Source organism: Lonchura striata, chromosome 1 (genome assembly GCF_050655825.1).
Source record: "Lonchura striata isolate lonStrDom1 chromosome 1, ASM5065582v1, whole genome shotgun sequence".
NCBI lineage: Eukaryota > Metazoa > Chordata > Aves > Passeriformes > Estrildidae > Lonchura > Lonchura striata.
Genome location: NC_140703.1, coordinates 42,879,219 through 42,897,922, shown reverse-complemented (window position 1 = coordinate 42,897,922; position 18,704 = coordinate 42,879,219). Strand labels below are relative to the sequence as shown.

The 18,704-nt window shown below is 35.7% G+C and overlaps 1 protein-coding gene across 9 annotated transcripts in view; it reads right to left on the bottom strand.

Annotated features, from left to right (window-relative positions):
- CNTN5 (contactin 5) overlaps positions 1–18,704 on the bottom strand; it is a 592,231-nt gene that overhangs the window by 344,436 nt on the left and 229,091 nt on the right. Inside the window, exon 1 of one of the 9 annotated variants that reach the window (XM_021529326.4) lies at positions 14,943–16,921. The exons of the other annotated variants lie outside the window; for them this stretch is intronic. The gene's annotated coding sequence lies outside the window, so the exon portion shown is untranslated. Of the gene's footprint in view, positions 1–14,942; positions 16,922–18,704 lie in introns of those variants that run through there. 9 annotated transcript variants of the gene reach the window in all.

The following is an 18,704-nucleotide window of genomic DNA, read 5'->3' as shown; positions in this document are numbered from 1 at the left end:
TAAGCACATACAAGAATACTCAAGGTTGAATTTTTCTGCTAAAAAAAATCTGAACTGTTACATTGCATAAATTTCCAGAGAAGAAAGCCAATATGAAAGAATCAGATGTCTATTGGAACTAAGAATGCAGTTGAAATCTCTTGATTCTTGTACAGTAATCTTAGATGTAAACAGCAAGTGAGCACTCACATTACGCATTTTTAATATTATTATTTTTTTCTGTACCAGAGCAGCTCATATATAATTAAAAGAATGATTTGTTAATAAAATCTGTTCTTAAACTCTTTCAAATAAATTAATGCCTTTTTTTCACTCTTGACATGTAAGATTAGATATTGAGATAAGATTTGAACACTTTATCCTTTTGTGATAATTAGAAGCCTACTTGTCTAGATTTTATTTGTATTCTAAAAGTATTCTGTGTATTCTATACCACAGCTTAATGCATGGAGGAGAGACACAACAGTTCTTTGTCAAACACCATGTATGAAAGGGTCTGTAAACGTGTTTGTGTGTTTGTGTTTGTGCATGTGTGTGTGTGTTTGAACATGCACAAATGTGGTGTGAGAGAGAAAAAGAGAAAATCCTTCTTTAATGTAGTGAAATGTAGAAGTATCAACTAAGAGTCATGGCAAGCAGGCAACAGCATGCATTCATCTTACACTTTTTACACAAAACAGATCAATGCACAGGGAGCATAATATTTCATAGATGGCTTTATTTTAAATTTTTAAAATAGGTCGATTGATTAATCAAACAGTATTGCCAACAAAAGGAAAATTACTTATTTGGATATGACTTATTTATCTTTCTAGCACGCTGAATGTCCCAATATTGAGCATGACTCCCAAATATTATGCTAATAGTATTTTTGTTGTTGTTTTGAATATATTTTACATGGAATCAACCCAGGCCATGGAAGAAAAATTTAATTTCTATCTATCCTCACACTGATGACATAGCAAAAAGCTATTACATCTGGCAACAGAAGCCTTTTTCTTATATTTAAATATATGATGATACAGCACTTAGAAATGTTAGCACTTCCTAGTCTCAGCAGTTTGATCAACATGAAGATAGTATCACCATGCTTCCACAGTGTTATAAAAACCTGCAAATGACCAGCACCTGTAGCAAAATAATTTCTGCACAATAAATATAAATGGCATCTGCTGCTCAGAATACTTTAGCCTTATAGCTGGAATTGGAAAGGCATATTCTAAGCAAAACTGCTGCTGAGATAGCATATTTTAGAGGCTTATGGGAAATTAGAGGTCTATCAATGACATGCATCATCACTTCAAATGAACTGTGGAATCCAATAAAATAAGTGTTCAGATTCCACATACTTGGAAGTGGGCACAAAAAGGTTTAATTTCTCCTGATTTCATGCAATGGCTTTTTCATTATGATACCAATTTTGGCACTTCTGAAATTGAAAAACTAAGTAAATAGGCTAAACCTTAAAATAGCTTGGTAGGAGGGGAACATGGCTTAGGAGGACTGAGGAATATGCCTGACATATTGCTTGAATAATGAATTCTATTTCCATGGTAGAAGTACCGTCACACTTTGTCAAGCTTAGCCAAGATGCAGAATCTATGCAAATGTATAGGAAAGGATGCAGGGCAAAATCAAAGGGCTCTGATCAATGTCCTCTTGTAGGAGTGTTTTAGCAAATTACTGCACCAAAGTGAATGTCCCGCCTAATGCCAGAAGCATTCAGTTTTTTAAGAGAGAACTGCATATTCTGGTCTAGCCTAACCACACAAACCCCATCTTTCCATTTGAAGTTTAAATTATTGCTTCAGAATGCAAACTAAAAATGTTAGAACATATTTCCTTTTCATCACCTCCTACACAGGGGCAGTAAACTGTGCTTCAAAAAAGGCAAGGAGAGCTGGAGATAGATATGACACATCAGCCTAGCAAGATTCACTAGAGGACGTGCATCAAAACCCAAAGCATTTGGTTTTACAAGGGTGGCCAGTACTGATAAGGAGAAAGAAAGGAAAAAAAAAATTTAATCTACTTAGCAAAGATGGCAAAAAATGTACACTGTTTTGTGGATGACAAAGATACAGACCAATGTACATCTGAAAAATAGCCCAAACCAAAAGTCTTTTTGGAGTCTGAGAAATTACTGCATTTCACATTCATGAAAAACATTTCCCATGGGAAACATCTTGTCCTTAGAGGTAGTATGTACTCCGGCACCATTCCTGAAATGTACATCACATCCCTGCATCTGTATTTATGTACTAAGTTTTCAATAATTTAATGTTGGAAAACATTTAAATGATTTATGAATTTAGGCATTCATCATATAATTTTCCCTAATAATGATGTAATTCTGATGCTACTGAACTATAAAAAAATTCGATGTAATTCATAAACATTTGCTTCTTTTCTATTTAGTTAGTCCTGCTGCAAGCCAGTTATAATTTCTAGATTACTTATTTTCCTCAAAAAAATAATTAATTTCTTATTTTATCATCCTTGCAGAGAAATATGCAGACTGAACAGTTGTGCCAAAGAAATATTACAAAAGAAGCTTCAGAATAAATTCTGACTGTATTGAAGTGAAATGCATAAAATAAATATGGTCCTTAACTTTTGGCAAATATATTTGTCATCTGAATCTAGCAGATAACCTTATAAATCTCTCTCTTCAAACAGTAAGCTTTTTCTGAATGTTTTTCACTTTGACAAGAAAAAGGACTAGCACATTTTGTCAAAATTGCAACCAGCAGAATATTTATTGATAACACTAGAACATCATAATTATATTATATCATCTAGAAACTACCCTTTTACAGAAGATTGAGAGGATATTATTGTCATTGATGTGAAAGATTCTGGTATAAACAATGTATAAAAATACACTAGAATGATTAAAGTATGTGGTTCAATACACACAGAGATGAAATGAAGAATAAACAGAGATTCAAAACAGAAGTAATTAATTCAGTGCACTAAGAAAAATGCATAATTTCAGACATCAGAAACTCTTGAAAAAAAAAAAAAACCACAACAGTTTTTCATTACAATTAACTAATGAAAAACTTGGTTTTTCATTGAGTGGCCTTTATGATGGTTGTTCTCCAAAAGCCCTTGAGATCAACATACCTTTTGGTCTAATAGAAACTTTAATTCTTTAGCTTTGGAGTACCATATGATTTTTACATGCATTTATATGCTTTATGAAAGTTACACATTTGTTTCACAAATCTTTAAAAGTGGTTGTTTTTTAAAGGTCAGGTGACTGATATTAAACAACCTTTGGAATCATTTTAACACAGAAAGTTTTGACGAAATATAAATGGAGAGAAGATATTGTCTGGGGAATAATTAAATTAGAAAAAATTTCTTTTGTGGCAAGAAATGTATTTAGCACTAGAAATGAAATCCAGCCTGCTGCCTCATCTCTCAGACATTCAGAGGTCTGGGTCAGCATAAGAATTCTCATGTGAGTATTCTTTTTACTCCCTCAATGGCTAGACTAAATCTTCTTCAGAAGCTTTAGGAAAATAATTTATTTGACATTTAGGAAAATTTAGGAAAAAGTGACAGTTCACTATCAACTATCATTATCAAGAATATCAAATAATATCACTATTAGAGTACTCAGGGGAATAAAGAAGCAGAAAATAAAGACATTGCATTGTCACACTTTTGACCATGAAAGTTGATTCAGGGCAATCAAATCCATCCTGATTGATTGCTTCAGTAACCTCAACTGTCTCTGTTCTCACCAAAACTAGCCATCCTCTGGCTGTAGAGAAGTTCTAATATGAAAATGAGGATATCTTATGAAACCACAAAATTCTGACATCAGAATATTTAAATATTCTCCAATTTTCCCTGTATTTCTCCACAGATATTCATAAAACAGCAGAGTAAAATTGGTTAGTTTTAAGGATAGCTGCATTTCTGGGAGAGGATCTTTGTCACAATGTTAAATGAAACGTGCCATTCTAAGACTCTTGCTTAGGATGATTGCAGAAAAGGTTTCAGATAGCATAAATTGCAACAATTCTGTGAATAAGTAATCTGTTTATATAATATTCTTTTATTTGTTAACCCCTAAAACACAATTATAACAAGTAAAATGAATTCTTAATATTGACTGTTAAGATTCAATACAAACATTTAATATTTTAAACATATATCTGCAGCATCAAATGCAGCACTTCAAATGTTATAAATCCATATGTTTATGGGTATTCATGCTTTCTCAATTCATTTTGTCTGCATCAGATTATTTAAAAACTTTAGCAGGTATGTTTATTTTTATTTAGAAGATTTTTCTTTTTATTAGAATTGCTTTATTATTATCTAAATAGTTAAGAAAGCAATTTCAATTTCATTTCCATTTTCAGTGAATGAATTATATCTTCTGTGTAGAAAGCATGATGTGTGAGAGTGAAAAGGAATTCTATTTAAAAACCCCAATATTATGCGGAAGCATATGTAGTTATCATTTTCCTGATATTTAGAGGTTCAGTTCTCAAATATGATTTTTTATTTACACTTTTCTTATTGGAAAAACTTGGCATTCCTTAATGTTTAAGGACAATTGAATTTCATTTGTTGTTTTACTAAATATATATTTATAAATATGTTTTTTTTGAGATATTTTTAATTATTTCTGTCTCTGTAAGCATGCTTTGTATATGCTTCCTTTACTGAACAGAAATATACACTCAATACACAGAATTCCACACAAGGTTTTAACAGTATCTGACAATATGGCATTCATATTTCATCATTTCATCATTACTACTGAAAATATTTTGCTTAATACATAAAATCATGCAAGCCACAGCCAGTCAGTGGGCACAGATCATTTCCTATTTATCTCCCAAGAGCTGAGATCTGAATTTACAAGAGCAAGGAAGGACAGCTGTTGTAGTCAGTCCAGAGAGGAACCACCAGGATGATTAGAGTGATGGAGCACCTCTCCTATTAGGAAAGGCTGAGAGAGTTGGCTTTTTTCAATCTGGAAAAGAGGTGGTTTTGAGGTGACCTATTTACTGCCTTCCAGTACCTGAAGGGAGCTCCAAGAACACTTTATACAATAGCATGTAGTGACAGGACAAGAATAAATGGTTTTAAACTGAGGGCATGTTTAGATTAGATATTATAAATTCTTTACTGTGAGGGTTGTGAGACACTGGCACAGGTTGCCCAGAAAAGTTGTGGCTGCCCTATTCCCAGAAGTGTTCAAGGCCAGGCTGGATTGGGCTTGGAGCAAAATAGCCCAGGGGAAGGTGTCTTGCCCATGGCAGGTTTGGAACTTGATGAACTTTGAGGTCCCTTGTCGCTATAGGACACGTGAAAGCACGACGCGAGCCACCTGTTATTTGCAAGGTAAAGAATGAAGTTTATTCTCTGACTCCAACTTTTATACTTTCCCAAAGGTGACATAGGATTGGAGACTGAATGGGCCACCTCTCCAAAGACATTGGACAAACCACCAGTACATCAAGTTTCTCCACTCCCATAAAAGAATGCAAAACAATATATTGTTTGTAGAAATTGTGTGGGAAAGTTCTCCAACAGAATGTAAACTCAGAAGGTTTTAGAAAATCTTAAGAATCAGGGCGACAGTCCCTTCCAAAACAAGTTTTTCTAGGAGTCTCTTATTTTAAGTATTTTCCTTGAGTGTTTTCTCTTTCCTGAAATAAGACAATATTAGGAACTTGAACGTCAATGTGATTTACTCAAACAAAACTTTCCCTTAAGTTCAAAGCACAACTGGATTTTTGACCACCATTCAAAAATGCTAGAGCATAAACAGTTCATAAGAACTTCCAGTGTCTTAAAATATATTTCAGCTCCTTCTGATTTTACTAGCCCTTACTATAAAGACTCTTTTTCACTTCAATTTAAAGCAGTTTGTAGGTTTTAAACCAGCAGAGATCCTATTTCAAACATTAGAGCATTGAAGCAAGTGCATCTTTTGTACATCATGGACAAACCAGAAAAAGTAAATAATAAAACACAACTGAAAACCTCCACCAATAAATGAGTCACCTGTGAGTGCATTATGGCATTATGTATGGCATTATGTAACCCAGTTGGCAATTTGGGTTACATAATGCAAAATCTGAATATTGGATATTGGGGATTCAGAGGACTAGAGCTTCGAAACAGATATTAACAAAAATAGAGGATATTGCTATGAAAGACTTTAAAAAAAAAGAACATGACAAAATTGAACAATTCCATTATCATCTCATCAGCAAGACATTAAGGAAATGAATCTTATTATTGAATACATTCTTTACAGAATCTTTGGAATCTGAAAATAAAGGTACAAGCCCTCATTAAGTAATAGATTTACTACATTGTGTACTCTTTAGATTTTCTGTGTTCAAGGAATTGGCTGGTTTAGGAGATTTTCAGTAACTTTTTCTATTTGCAATGAACAGATAAGTACAGAATGCTCACTTCTAACTTTAAAATAAGACTGACATATGGATGCCAATTGGCACACCTCCTCATTTGCTGCAAGTCAAACTTTTCCAAAAATGGGATAAGACAGAAAGCAAGACTAGTATAGTTTGTTAAAAGGTTGTAAAATAATTCCTTAGCACAAATCATAGCAATATTATTTTGCACTAGTTTTTTTGACTCAAAATCCTGCAATGACTAAAATGAAGTAAAAGCAAAAATGAGCAAAAAGCTGATTCGCATCAAAAGCCTGATGATAGCACACTTCATAGTCAGTAGCTACAAACATAAGAGTTCCGAGTGGTAATTGAACAATGTATTTTAAAACAGATTAAATACTTAATTTTTGAACTTTTCCACCCCATTTGTTTACTTTATGTTGCTTTAAAGTAAAAATAGTAATCAAATAAAATGCTTCTAAAACATTAACATTTAAACATCCAGGAATGTTTGTAGGGACCTGTCAGTTTTATATAAAACAATCTTTTTTTTAAAAAAAAGAATACAAACTGAAATTATAAAAGTCCCTAAAATCAAAAATTCTCCAAACACTTAAAATAATTTGCTTTATATATAAAAATTAAATTTTTAACAAAAAGAATGGAAATAAAAGTATTTCAGGAGGCCTGTTGAAATCTGTACTCTGATAGTCATCAATTCAGGTTAAAGATTAAAAATTATGAACAGGCAGAAAAAAAAACTCCAAGGTCAGTAGTGTATGACTGATTGAATGTAAGATTTACCTTTGTGAAATAGGGGGTTAAGCCCTAAAATGCAAAACAAACCAACTTAAAATATTAAATATTCAAATTCAAATATTAAAATGCAGAAAAACATGTTTTTATATAAAATAATACTTTATTTACTCTCACATCTGTAGAAAGCACACTTACTTGAAATCTATGGTGTTTTATGATTAAAACCAAATGAACAGAGACTGTGACCACATATAAGCAAGTTAATAAACAATACTAATATTTTAGAAAAGATGTAGTTTTCTGCTGCACGAATAATTTCTTATCATCCTGATGGAGAAAAGATTGTGTTGTCTAGTCAAAGCTCTCCAGATCATCAGAAACTCATCAAGAGTACTTAAAAAGTAGACTGCACGTTAATTCAACTGAGGTACTCTTTATATATTTCAGTTCCATATTGCAAAAATTCTCCGTACAGAACAAACACCTTAGACCTGGCATGACTCCTAAGGCAGTCTGGATTTTTTTTTTGTGCTGTTCCACGACTGTTCCCATTGCAACCATTTGGTATTGATTGTAATAGATAATTTCTCATCCTTAAGTAGGTTCATTTTAATTCCTGGTACATTAAGTACTGTTTCAACCTCAATCTGAATTGCTGTTTGATAAGACAATTAATCATAAGAAGTAATTATCTAACATTTAAGCTGATTTGTAGCTGTTGCAGTGAGGCAGCAAGATTATCAAGAATATTACATACATATTTCTATTCCTTTGCATTCTCTTAGAGAACAAATGATTTTAAGTTGTCTAAACTTGGACTAATAGACAGAAAATTGCAAATTTTCTCACATAGTCTAAATATAAATATCTCATTTTCCTCAGGAAACCTATCTAGTATTGCTTTTTCAATTCTCTATTCTGTTTATTATTATCTATTTACTAGTAATATCTATTAACCTTGAGTATCTCTCTAGAGCAGGTTACTCTGCCCCTAATAAGCATCAATTTCACCTACATAATTTGTGACAAGAATTTGTCCAATCTTTTGTTATACCTGTCATTTCATTATTTTATTTAATTTGCGATTAGATATTGTTCCCTATCACCATCAGACTATCTGCATCTTTATCTCTGGAACCTGAGCTGCAAATCTCATCTCATCCACTTTGCATACTGAAAAAAAAATGGTGATAAGTTTCCTGCTTCTTATATTTTAGAAGGTTTCTATATTGAAAAAATGGTGGCTACATGTCTACTATAGCTTTTTATGGCTTAGGAGGTTTCTATATTCCATATGAATTCTATATTCTTCAAGGTAGACAGTCTTAAGTAGGTCAATCTGTTTTCACAAATAAATTCACTACCTCTGATCGTTCTCATTGTCAGTAGCTGCACATATTTCTAAATCCGTTACACATAAAGTGTTAGGTATTTTTTTCAACTGAGACCTACTATTGTACAGTTTACTTAAAAAACAATATTTTGTTTTCTGTATGTTTGCCTTGTCCAAAACCTTCTGGTTGTACATCTAAGCATATTCCTGTCTGGGCAGCAACGTGGCTTTTTCATTTCATTTTTACCTTGTGATCTCATGAGCTCTTTCTTGGCATCTCTTATGAGTGCAGTTTTTCTTATGTAAGATAGTATTTCCAGGTTATACATGTTGGTTTACATATTTTTCTCCCCTATATGGTTGGTACAATTGTAATACTTTCAAAATCTGAACCTTCCAGTATGCTTCATTCTCACTGAGGTAGCTGTGATCTGTAATTTAATATGTAGCTCTCTATTCCATCACTCCTTTGGTTTGCATGGCCAAACTTTGGTAGCTACAGTGAATGGTTTCTGTGAGAAGCTGGCAGAAGCTTCCTCTGTGTCCATCAGAGCCAATCCCTGGATGTACAGCTGGTTGAGGCTGGCCCAATTAGAAACCGTAGTAAAGCTTCTGTGATAACAGATTTAAGAAGAAAAGCTATTGCAGAGATATAATTGTGGCCAGAGAAGATTAGTGTGAGAATATGTAAGAGGAATTACAATGAAGACACCAAGATCAGTGGAGGAGATGGAGGAGATGATCCAGGCACCAGAACTGAGACTGAGATGTCCATGCTGGAGCAGCTTTTCCTTGGACTGCACCCTGTGGAAGAGTGACCTACACTGCAATAGATTGGGGATGGACTCGCGTTGGAGTTCATGGAGAACTGTCTCTCATGGGAGGGGCCCCATCCTGGAGCAGGAGAAGGAGTACTCTCCAGGAGCAGCAGGAGAAAACCTCAGGTGATGAACTGACCAGAACTCCCATTCCCTGTGTCCTTGCACCACTCGGAGAGAAGACAAAGCTGGGAAGGAGGAAGGGTTTTTTTTTAGACATTTTTAAAGGTCTTATTTTACTTCTAATTGTCCTCTCTGATATTGTAGTAATAAATTCAGTCAATGTCTCTAATTGAGCCTGTTTTTCCCATGATGGTATTTGATGAGTGATCTCTCCCAGTCCCACTCATGAACCCTTCACTATGTTTTTGCTCCCCTGTCCAGCTGCTGAGGAGAGTGAGAGAACAGCTTTGGTGGGTACCTGACATCCAGCCAGGGACAACCCACTATGCATCATTAGATTCTTACTGAAAGTAGCAACTAGAAATAGGCCCAGAATAAACATTTTAGTTTTAAAATATAGGGTCAGTGCAGTCTTCGTACCTAATTACTAACTCCTGGAAGGTATTCTTAGAATGTAGTTTTCTAGCTATTTTTACATTTGCCACCTAGTCCTATCTAGATATTTTTTCTATTCCTTTAGAAAGTTCAGGCCAAAGAAGAAAATCAAAAGCAGTACTATATGCTCCCTCTCTATTCACTTAACCATGCTGTATAAAGAGCATAAAATCCACAGTTAGATTTGTATGACAGAATTTATTCTTACTGATTGCACTGGCATCCATTCATCATCTCCTTACTGTCAGGGGTTTAAAATAATGTGGGTACTTATTCCAGCATATTTTCTTGTCACAAAGCTTCATTTTTTCTAATTTCATTCTTCATATAATGTTGCCTTTATTTCAGAGATTTTACAGCCAGGGTAAAATAAGTCTAGGGCATTCTTTACTTTAAATATATTGACAAATAAAATATTACTTAATCCTCAGTCTGTTGGGCCATTTGGAAATTGAGGCTTTCAAGAATCTAAATTGTGAGAGACTTAGGCAGAAGGTTATTTTTTTTTCATACTGAAATCTCATTAAAAGGTATGAAAGTAAAGATTAATGTTCAATTCTCAGTGGGGAAAAGAGTAAGCAGTGGCATTCCCCAGAGCTGAAAATGCCTAGCAGGTTCAAATAGTAATAAAAAAAAATAATGGACAGTATCTCCAGCAATAGATACTAAAAATGTATGTTTAGACATGTATGGTTTAATACCTGTAAAGCAGTGACTACAGATGCTGAAACAGAAAAGGATTACAGAAAATACCTACTACATAGGACTACAAGGTACTCCACAAATGAACAGGCTCCTGTGCTTTTCCCAGATACTACTTTCTGTTACCATCAATAGAGACAGGATCTGAATCAGCAAAAATTTTCTATATTTTTAGGATAGAATTTTTTCATACATAATTTTAAAAGAAGTCCCCAGCAACAAAATAAATCCTAGTAACATAAGATGATGGTCTCATTGTGACTCAGGAGCAATCCTGGGGCCAAGATCAATCATTGAAGATATTTGCTCCATATCAGAAGTCAAAAGGGAAAACAAACATTGGATAATAGAAACTGTATGAAGAAAACAACCAAGAACATCACAAAGCTATCATAGAAGCCCATAGTATTCCCACACCTAAGATTCATTCTGTGATTGAATTCTTTACTCAAAAAAATATGTTATATTTGGATAATGGTCCAAAGGAAATCAGCAAAAATGTTATGAAAAATCTTTTGTGTGAACCATGACTAAGTAATTTGGACTATTTAGTGTGATAAATGGAAGGCTGAGAGAATGTTATGTAAAATTATTAAGGTCACAAAAAGGAATATAAAAATATTAGCCAGAAGTTATGAAATATAACCAGCTGGAGCAAGGTAAAAAAGAATGTTTTATCCAGGCAGTGTGCATATGCTTTTCACATTATTTTGTGGATCTGAGTTTATATGGGGCAATAGTGCAGAGAATTGAGAGCAGAGACTGGAGAGAAATGTGATTTCTGTGCCAAAAGTGATTGCTGGCTGAAAAAGCTTTAGGAAAATGTCCCAGTCCTTCTCTAGGCACAGCCTTTGGTCAGTGTTAGGGGCAATGCATAGAGGAATATTTCATGACCCAGTGTGTTCGGTCTTTTGTCCCTCCAATACAATTGTGAACCACTGCTAGAAGTGAAGATAAGGACACGCATGTTTTAGAAGAAATGTAAAGTCATTTAGGGGATTATTAGATTTTGTCAAACATTGGATTTAGGATTTTTTTTTTAACTTACTAAATAAGAACTCTCTACAGTTATTGATTCAAAGGAGAAAAAGATTTCTATTGCATGCAAATGAAAATCTGCAAAAAATCAAAATCAACCAACTAACTGAAGTTCTAGCAATGACCTTCTTTTCCTCAATAGCCTTTGGTACTATTCATATTAACATAATGTCCCATAATACTGTCACAACAATTGAAAATCTCTCCATGATTAAATATCAGTGTTATTAAGAAATCATGAGACTGTTGCACCATGGAAATCCTAAATTTCAGTATACCCTGTGTTCTTGACATACTGCTGGAGGAAAGAACCTTCTGAAGTAACAAACAAACAAATAAGTTAATTTTTTTTATTGTACATATGCTTTTCAGCACAGCTATACAATGTTTTTTCCCTGATTTCTAAATGTCTAGCAAGGCTTCAGACGTGCCTGAAAGGCAGCTGGCATGTGTGCAAGCTAGACAAAGTGGGAGGTAATAGAGATTGGCAGAGGGAATTGTCTGAGGTTTTCAATAAATCTGCAAGAGCTGTCTCAATTAAGGGAGGTTTTTAGCTTCTTAGCAAAATGGTTAACTACTGGAGGTCCTAAGTAGATCAAGTACTCGCCTTTTAGACTGTACCATGGAAAGGAGCATTTTTTTAACTATTGCAGACCACTTGATTAATGTCTACCATCCTGGATGAAAATCCACACAGGAATACTCTGGTTAAGTGAGGAATAACAAGAAATTACATTTATGCAGGAGGCATTAAAATGAAACAAAATCTTGATAATTTTGTAATTCTAAAAAACTGTCTGGATGCTGAACTTTGTCTCAATACCTAGTTTCATACAAATTCATAAGGCACTTCCTCCAAGTAGAGTCTGGCCAGCTGTGTGTCAGCTATATGTGAGGTTAGCAGGCATCACCCACTTGGAGATCTGTATCTCAACAGGAATCTGATTTAGAGTCCTGAGGAGTGTATAGTTTCTAAAAATACCTCCCAAATCAAGGTAGATTAAATAGCATCTTTTACAGAACTAAAAAAATGATACTTCTGGATTTCAATGGTTTAGATATCCAACTGTGATTCATGAGTTAGTTCAGGTGTGTTTTTCCAAATATTATTCCAGGAAGCATAGTAGGTTTCTATGTTTTACACTTTTAGTACTCCAATGCTACTCTCTTGTTCTATTGTTACATGCTTGATAAGAGACAGAAAAGTACTCTAACAAAGAATGGAAGTTTAACTTTTTTTTTTTTCTTCTCACAACTGTTTCTGGTGGAAAAAAAATCCTGAACTGTTGAATTTGATGCTGATATATATTAAACTTCCAAAAAACATTATGCATAAAGAACAGTAGAGTCTCCACATTTTGACCTATATTGCAGAATTTTTGCTTAATGAGATGCTCTACCTAAGGATGTAGGTAATCAGTGTCTCAGTTCAAGAACATACAAAGTGCACAGACCATGGCCATGCTAGACTCTGAGGTAGAAGTAGAAGCTCTCTTTCAGAGTAGCATTTGCTTCAAGTACTCTTCCCATTCTGCCTCCATCCACTCAGTCTTGGAGGGAAATCACAGAAAACCCGGGCTTCTTCGAGTCTCCTATCCTTGGGATAAGAAAAGTTATGGATGGGAAATATTACCAAGTCCTTTTAATATAGTTCTTACCTGAAAAATCAATTATCAATGAGATAATTTATTCTGTTTAATAGAACTAGAATGGCCTTTAAAAACACAATTTCCTGATTATTTTTAAATTCAATTAAGAAAAAAAATCAAAGTTTTTCCATTAGGCACTCTGTTATATATCCTTTTTGATGCAAACATATAAGGAATCCTTTTACATTTCTCATTAATAGAGTTATTTTCAGCTTGCCTATGTTGTCTGCTTTCATATCCAGTTTTACCACTTATTACAAATAAGAAAAAAAACATATTTCAGGGTTTTTCTGAAGCTAAATAGTTGCACAAAAGAAGGTAGAAAGTATTTAGAAGTTCAATGTTTCTATTGAGATAACACTAAGTGTCACAAATATGCAATATTTCTGACAAAACCAGGAAATACTGATCAAAAAAAATGCACTTTGGACAGTATCCTGCATGCAAAATTTTCAGCCTTAAACCCATGGTAATTTGCATCTACCATTCTTATTAATTTTTTTTAGCTGACTGACCCTTAAACTCTTTTAAAAATGGAGTTTAAAACCAGGTTTTATTTGACTTATATTTATTAAATATTATATAGTAACCATATATTAAAGTCTATTAATATATATCATAAATGTCAGCACCTTAAAAATAGGAATTTTCTTTCATTTATATTTCTTTTCAAATTTCTGAGATCTTATTCCTGTCAGTTATGACTAACCATCTTGTTAGAAAGCAGTCAGAACAAAGAGTAAGATGCCCTGTCCTAACCTTTTTACCTAATTACATTTTATCTGAACTCAAGAGAAAGGATAACAACATTTTCTGCCACTCTGACTTTTGAGTAATTCACCTTGGCCTGTGAGGGACTACAAGGCAAGGAGTTTCGTGTCTTAAATTTTCAATCTCTTTCTGTGATTAAGAGCTGAGAACACAGTTTTGACAACACAGTTTTCACATACCTGTTTTCCTCTCACTCTCAAAGCTCCATTTCTACCAGTTAAGATAAATGTGTCTCTACACACATGATTTCAAGACTAATTCCTTAATAATCAGAAAGAAAAATGAAGTACAGTTTAGTTATTTTGGTAATATACTAAGGCCCTTGTGTCCAAGTTTTCTCAAAAACTGTGCAGCCTCTGAATAACATTCCAGCAGAATTTACAGAGACACCTCCCACCAGTTGTATAGGCACAGTTCAGGCACGCGCATTCCTGTTCCAAATAATTTAATTGCAAGCGGGGAAATTGAATAGCAAAAAGACTGATGGAGACCAATATATTAAGCTCAAACAACTCTTGAAGACAAGGCAAAACGTAGGAGTGAGATATGGAGTAATAACGTCCTTAGGAAGCTAATAAAGAAAATTTACTTTTGTCCTGTGGAAGCAGCTATCAATACACATTTTTCCTTTCTGAAACCTTTCTTTTTCCCACTTGTAAATGACAGAGCCATGTACACACTGAGATGGTCTTATAACAGTTGGTCATCCACTTGAATGAGAACAGACTAACACTAGCTGCCTAGAAGGAGCAGCAAGAAACCTCTTATAAAAGCCAACTGTGCATCCTGTGCACTCAGCCACAGTTGGTGTTTACCAGTAACAATTTCCTTTCAGTTACATGCAGAGCTTTGGTGAACCTACATTATTTCCACACCATTAACTTCGAAACATTTTTTTCTTCCCACTGTCACTCACCATGATCTCCTCTGTGTTTTTCTGTCAAATCCAATAGCTTCTCCAGGAGTCTCGCTCTATCGCAGAGCAAATCCAGACCTTGTTTCTTCTAAACAGCTTTTCTCTCATTTGCATCTGTTTGTCTGAGTAGCTGGGGCAATACCTTGAAAATTGCTTATCATCATTATTCTATGTTTATCCAAAAGGTATGAAGTGTCCCATAATCCCAGGTGTGGCAGGCAGAGGCAATTTAACTGGGTTACTTAAAGGAGCAAGACACAATGCTTCACTTGCCCAGGCAGCAGTATTTTTGTGCTAAACACCAAGCAGTTCACAGTTGGCAGTGCTCTGAAGCATGGGACTTTATCTTCTGCAAATAGGATTAGCAAATGAAAATATGTATTCTAGTTTCACAGAGCAGGATTATCAGCAAACCAGTACATTTCTGTAATGTTCCTTTTAGCTCTATTTTCTGATGAGCACTTACACAGCTTTTGCTAATCTCTTCTGTGAAAAAATGCACACATTCGAACATGTTCTACATGTTAGATTGCAGGTTTAGACTCCCAATTTTAGATCATCTCTTTGGTAAGACTATTGCAAATCTCTGAGTCATAAATTTTCCAATTAGAGAAGGAAAAGTTTGTGCTGTAGTCACTACAAATAACAGAGCAACTTAATGCAGAAAATATATAGCCACTACATTCTTTCCAATGCTATCCTTTCAGTTTTAAGGTATCCATTTAAAAAGAAAATAAAATGCTGCTGCAAAAATTTTCCTTTATGACACTCCTAAAAGCAGGTTTTGATAGTTAACAATTTTTGATTAGTCTCTGAAAATGGTAAATCACCTGCTCACAATTAATTCAGTGCTGGTTCAGGGACACTGTCATCAGAAGATTCATGGTATGTCTCTGAAACAGGCTGTCCTTGTTTTGGTTGGGATAGAGCTATTTTTTTTTTTTCCACTGTGGCTAGTATGTGTTTTGGATTTGTCATGAACACAAAGTTGACAATATAGAGTTGGTTTTGTTGTTGCTGAGCAGGTCTTACACAAAACCAAGTCTTCTGCTTTTATGCTGCTATGCTGGTGAGAAAGCTGGGGTTGAGGAGGAGACACAGATGGGACAGGTGACCCAGACCAAAGGGATATATCCAGGCCATATGGCATCATGGTCAATACATAAAGCAGAAAAGAAGAATAAGGAGGAGGAACTTTTGAAGTAATGGTGTTTTTCTTTCCAAGTTATTGTTACAAGTGGTAGTGCCCTGCTGTCCTGGAGATGGCTGAACACATGCCTGCCCATGGGAAGCAGTGAATTAATTCCCTGTTTTGTTTTTGTCCTGGTTTGACAAGGAAGTGAGTTTTTTCAGAAAGTTGGGGTCAAACCAATCAGTGGTCAGATTTGAATATTGACGCCTGGTGTGACCACTGAAGACATTGGACACACCTCTGAGAACACAGGGGTTAAAAGTAGAGATCTCCCAGGGGAAATCTCTCTTCTGGTTCCAGTCAGTGAAGTGCCCATCCGTGGGCTCGATGGAGGGTGGGGAAGCCATGAGGCCCAGGAGAGGCAGGCAAGGGGGTGAAGGGACTGGAACCAGAGGGACAGAAGGGTGGAGAAAACCTGAGATGTCTTTGTTCCCCCCACCCAGAGGGAGAGAGAGAGAGAGACAGAGCCCCCTGGAAATTTGAGATCATGTGCCGGGCAGTAAGCCCTAGAGGAGAAAGAGAAGGTGGGGGGTGGTGTGGGGGGGTAAGGTGCCCAGCCCTGGGAGTTCTGGGCAGCCGAGATTTCATCCTGGGAACCTGAGACGTTTAACCCCTTCTTGGACAAAGAAAGCTTGGTGAAACATTAATCCTCCTTGATCTAAAAGAGAAGAGATATGGCCTGAGATGTTAGAAGAAGAAATCCTAGGTGGGAGGAGATGATGGAGTGGCCTTGGCTGGACTTTTCTTGTATAGCCACAGACTGACCCAATTTCTCCTGTCAACACAGACTGCATTCTTAGGGAGATGCAATGGCTTGAGCCAAGCGAGTGACTGGCTGCAGTGATGTCACGTGCAGGTGTGGAGTGAACAGAGAAAGATGAGAAGGGTGTGGTGGTGCCCTCAGTTTTCAGGGAAGATCTCTGTTCTCTAGACCCTCAGCCCCAGGGGAGGAGAAAATGGGGGGGACTGTTGTCCCAAAATGAGAAACTGTTGTTCTTTGGTCCTTGGCAAAGCATCCTTAAAGGAGCCCTATGAGCAGTTTCAGTCCATGCACAGTGGTGAGAACACTGTACATGGAAGGAGGGTGTCACACTGGTAGATTTTCTCTGGGTGGTGCCATGTGTGACATGGAAACACAAGAGGTTGTGTTTCTTGGGGGAGTATATGGTAAAAGAGAGACTCCTTTCTCCCATGATGGACTGAGAATTGATTATCTGAGGGGTGGTAACTCCATTGAGAGTCCAAGATTTTGTCTCAAAAGTACTTTGGTGGAAATTGGGTGGGGGAGGAAGAATGTTTTGGAAGGTTTTCATTCTGAATTCTGTGTGTTCTTTTTATTATAGTTGTAGGTTAATAAAGTTTTGGTTTTTTTTTTCCGTTATTCCTAAGCTCGAGCCTGCTCTGCTCTGTTTCTGATCGCATCTCACAGCACTCATCTGAGGAAAATATATTTTCATGGCTGCACTGGCATTGTGCCACAGCCACACCATAACAGTTTTGCTTGTGTCTATGGCTTTTACTTTCCTCATTAAACTTTTTTATCTCAATATAAGTGTTTTCTGTCCTTTACATTTTTTATTTTCTCCCCAAACCTACTGTGGGAGAGTGAGCAGGCAGCTGCATGGGGTTTGGTTTCTGACTTGGGTTAAACCACTACAAAGGCTCATGAAAATTTATCATGTAGTCTTATACCAAAACAATGTAAGAAAGACTTCCATAAACTTTTTCCATATTTACTATAAGTTCATCCTCATTACATATTTCTTAGTTTTATTTGCAATCTGAAATGTGATGTAATACACTTATGTACAAAAGAGCCCTAAATTCCTGAACTTTCACTGAACGGCAAATTTACCAGCCTGAGCATGGATTATCTGAGTTGGTTCTACATGGCAATTGAGATATCCAGAGACTTACTTTCCAAGGAATGGATGTCATTTACAGTTTGTGGGACAAAATCATGTTAAATGCATGAGGGAAATAACAACACAGTAAGAATTTTTGTTTCCCTTTACAGATGTAAGAAATAAAGGCATCAGTTACACAGGATATAAATCTCTCATTTGTATTTGTGAAGAATAAAGTCAGGACCTTGAATTTTAGAAAACCAGAGCTCCAGTCATTTAAAGAGTTAGTCAATAGGACCCCCTGGAAAACTGCCCTCAGGGACAAAGGAGCAGAACAGAGCTGGCAGATCCCTACTATTACTTTCCATACAGTGCAAGAGCCTTAATCATCAAGTACAAAAATTCAGGCCAAGAAGGCAAGTGACTAAAATGGATGAGTCAAGACCTACTGACCAAACTAAAGGGCGAGAATGAAATATATAGATAAAGGAATCAGAGACAGAGGTCTTTGTAAGAGTCTAGGGACATCATCTAGTCATGTGTGGATGGGGTCAGGCGAGCCTTGGCACAGCTGGAGTTGAACTTGATAAAGAATGTAAAGAATGAGTTCCTACAGGTATGTCCACCAGAAAAAGAAGGTCAAAGAAAGTGTAGCTCCTGTGGTAAGCAAGGCTGGAAAACTGGTAACTATGGGCACAGAGAAAACTGAGGTACTCAACAGCT